The 4,005-nt window shown below is 39.0% G+C and overlaps 1 non-coding gene across 1 annotated transcript; it reads right to left on the bottom strand.

The window, feature by feature from the left end:
• Positions 1-1,423: 1,423 nt before the first annotated feature.
• LOC145395121 (5S ribosomal RNA) lies at positions 1,424-1,542 on the bottom strand. The gene has a single exon (XR_013896551.1). It is a non-coding gene; the product is annotated as a 5S ribosomal RNA (ribosomal RNA).
• Positions 1,543-4,005: the final 2,463 nt, after the last annotated feature.

Below are 4,005 nucleotides of genomic sequence, written 5' to 3'. Positions count from 1 at the left end.
CCTCCTTCATACCATACATCTCTGAATGTCACCACTTCGGCGCTAACCTCCACCGTCCATATTGAATACATGCTAGGGCTGTCGCATACAGGACTGGTGTATTCATATTAGTGGAGGTAATTTTACGACATGTCGGCTGGTCTTCTGGTAGATCGGTAAAGTCTGCTTTTATGAAATTCAAATCCTTAAACTGTTCCCTGCCCCAGGCGGGATTTGAACCTGGGTCTGGTAGGACTGCAGCCCACCTCTCTTACTGCTAGTAACTGGGAATAAGGCAGACTCGGTTTAGAAAACAGTCAAGAGAGAATTACAATGCTCCAATCAGGTTAGTGCCGTGGATAAATGAATGAAGGTAGAGTGGGTGGGGAGAGGAGACAGTGGAGAGGCATGAAAGTGAGTGGGGGATAGAAGGCAGAGGAAGGGGTGGGGAACATCAGGAAGAGTAAGGGGGAGAGAGGGGAAGGGAGCTTACACACTGTTATAAAGAAGAATACCAGAGTATTACGCTCATACGTCGTTCCATAACATTCTGTCAACTTTTGCACTTTTTTATGCTAATCAATTACGGTATACAGAGAATTGTACTCTAGGTAGTCTCTAGTACCACTTTTGAAAAATACATCGTTAAAGTGTATAAAAGTGTATGTGGCAACTCATCCCTTTACACTGTTGCCAGACAAAACGACTCGCATCACACTAGTAGACTTGCAGCGAATTTATGCTGACGACTGTACGTCTAAGATTGAAATCTGTAGTGAACACTTTGCTTCATTACACATATGATAAAGGATACGTGGGCACTGATATGGAGCAAGTGAACTTGCTGAAGTAATTCCGGTACATTCGCAACGTAGGATATTATTTACCGGCACTCACACGATCAACATTTATTGACAATATTCATATATTTTGCCATATTATTGATCTTGTGAAAATGACAGTGAAAATATGCACCATCCATTATTAAAGGCTGTTACTCGTATACCAATAACGGGAAATTACTATTACATGCAGGTAGGAACCATGTAATGAAATACAAATTTTCCTAAACCACATGAGATACAGTAGAGAGAGAGAGGGAGAGAGAGAGAGAGAGAGATTATCCACAGGGAAAAGGAAACACGAAATAGTCCAAGCTCATGGGAACTTTAGTGTTTCCTTTTTCCCTGTGGTATTAGCATATTTATGAATTGCGTGTTATTAAGCGATGTATTCGCAGATAGACAGATAGATGCCGATACAGATAGATAGATGATGAATAGAGAGATAGGCATATAGACAGGTACGTAACACTGTGCATCAGATGTATGTTCATTCATTGCCAGACGCCATGTATCCCAAACGGGGTGGTCAAGGGCTTAGAGTTAATTGTTTTACAGGGAGGGGCACTAATCCTCCACCAACCCCACTTGACACGTAGGGATGCCAACAGCATCTGGTGTTCCCAGGCGGTCACCCATCCAAGTACTAACCAGACCCAACGTTGCTTAACTTCGCTGATCGGATGGGAAGCGGTGTACTCAACGTGGTATTGTCGTTACTGTACGTATTTATTAATATACATATGTATTCCACTGCATGCATTATTGCACAGTGATCTTACTCAAGTTCTTTGGTTTCCTGTAGAGTACATTAACGTTGACGAACCAACATATTTTAATGAGATTTATATGACCATTAGCTTGTACACTGTATATATTCGTCTTCCAATATTAATGTCATTAACCTCTGCATGTATAATGGTATAAAAACTGCCATTTATGTCACACACTTGGTAATTGTCCTACGTGTTTATATCGTAGTAGCTTAGGCATATGCAAATTGTGTTATTGCTTAAAGGCTATATAATGGTTCCGAACCACATAAAAACTCTGCCATATGTTGCTTGTTTTCATGACATATTCTCGAAACTATTATGTAATATGCCATTCATTTATCTCCAGCTTCAGAAACATGCAAGCTACATTTAATTTTTTTATTTTCAAATGGTGTTTCACACAGGAGGGGGTATTTATTGTTTTGCCAATATATCCACAGATATGTGGTAGACGAAAGTGCATCTGAAAACAATGGAAAGTTTTTTTTTTTCCTAATTAAATCAACATGATATTTATGATTAACAGCAAAAACAACAAACGGCTAAGGGTTTCTGTTTCCCGTCTGAATGTTTTCGGGATATTCATGTAAGCTAACATGTATGTGGCAATCTGTCCTACCCATAACCCAATAAATAGACTATAATATCCTGTCAGTATTATTAATACATCCACTATATTCTGAGTTGCAGACTTTTATCATTGGAATGAATCTTTGTCTCAAAATACAATGTATGGGACACTATTCACCACCAACATGGTATCAGTTGTGATGGATGCTCATGTAGCATATAATTATCTACTGACAAAAATAACTTAGTTTCACATGGTAGGGTTCTATATTCCCGATTCATAATATAACCATAATCTACCCTACAACCGTTTTCTTTTTTTTTCCATTCTCCCTTATCTAGCTTCTGCACTAGATGGCGTGAAGGTTATAAAACAAGGGTTTAAAATCAGTAGGACACTCAGCCACCCAACGCTCACCGTGTAGCACAGGAAAGCATTGGCTAGTGTCGGTCCTAAAGGTGATCCCATGGCAACGCCATCACACTGTTTATACGCTTTATTGTCCATTAAAAATATGTTGTCCTTAGCTGCCAGTTCCAGAAGTTTCTTAAACTGAGTAGAATCAAATGTTTTCCTGTGCTACCACAAAGAGCCTTGGCTGGCAGAGTATCCTACTGATTTTAAACCCTTGTTTTGTTGTTATATTGATGACACCATTCCGGTTTTTAGATCTACTGATCATGTCCCGTTGTTTCTTAGCTATTTGAATTCTCAGCATGGCAACATTAAGTTCACCTAGAGTGTAATAACAGTTTAGCATTTTTAGATATAATTATTCTCCGTAGCGACAAGTTTTGAAACTACCTTATACAGGAAGCCAACCTTCATTGGATTATGCATGAAATTATCCTCATTCTTCCCATTGAACTATAAACGTAATCTAGTCAGCACTCTCACCCATACAGCTTATGAGTTATGCTCGAATTATTTTCACCTTGATAAGGAACTTAATCTTCTTAAAGATTTGTTGTTTAAAAATAGTTTCCCCAAAAGATTCACCGAAACGTACATTGGTAAGACCCTTAATAAATTCTTTACTGCTTCAAAGGTCCAAGTCATCACTGTTCCGAAAAACATTATATACTTTCCCTTAACATACACGGGACCCCTTAGCTTCACACTGAGGATAACAAACTGAAAAAAAAACTTCTAGCTGAATATTTCCAACAAGTGTCACTTAGACTTGTATTTAAAACCTAAAATACTATCCAGAGTCTTTTCAAGGTAAAAGACATCATTCCCTCACACTTACAAGCATCCGTTGTTTACCTCTTCACGTGTGCCAGCTGTAGGGCGGCATATATAGGCAAAACAAAAAGACACGAATCCATGAACACTTCGGTCGTTCAGTTCGAACAGGCCAGTTAATCACCAATCCACCACACTCAGCAATACGGGACCACTCACAACAACACGGCCATCCTTTCTCTCATTCCCACTTCACAGTTCTTGGTGGCAGCAGGAATGACACGGACCTTCCCACTGTGGAAGCTTTGTACCAATATCGTTTTAACCCTTCGATCAGTGACATGGCTTCCTGTGAACCGTTTTCCACACTAGGTAAGTTTTGCACAGTATTGCACTTACTATTTTACAGATACGTTTTGCTTCCTTACTCCTACCCTATTCATTTTAGGTTTTATTACTTACTGGTTTACGAGCACGACATTTTAACGGACTTCGTTTTTGTACTTTCATGTTTTTAGTCTTGTTTTGATCGTTATAACATATAAAAACCTTAACTGTGTATATTTCTCGATTGTAGATTTTGCTCTGAAGATGGAATAAGTATTTTCCGAAACGTCAGCAAATAAAGACCCTAACTTCGCCACGAAGT

This window comes from Coenobita brevimanus, chromosome 29 (genome assembly GCF_032717465.1).
Source record: "Coenobita brevimanus isolate Jiangsu-jjx chromosome 29, ASM3271746v2, whole genome shotgun sequence".
Taxonomy (NCBI): Eukaryota; Metazoa; Arthropoda; class Malacostraca; order Decapoda; family Coenobitidae; genus Coenobita; species Coenobita brevimanus.
This window is presented reverse-complemented; position numbering and strand designations above follow the sequence as displayed.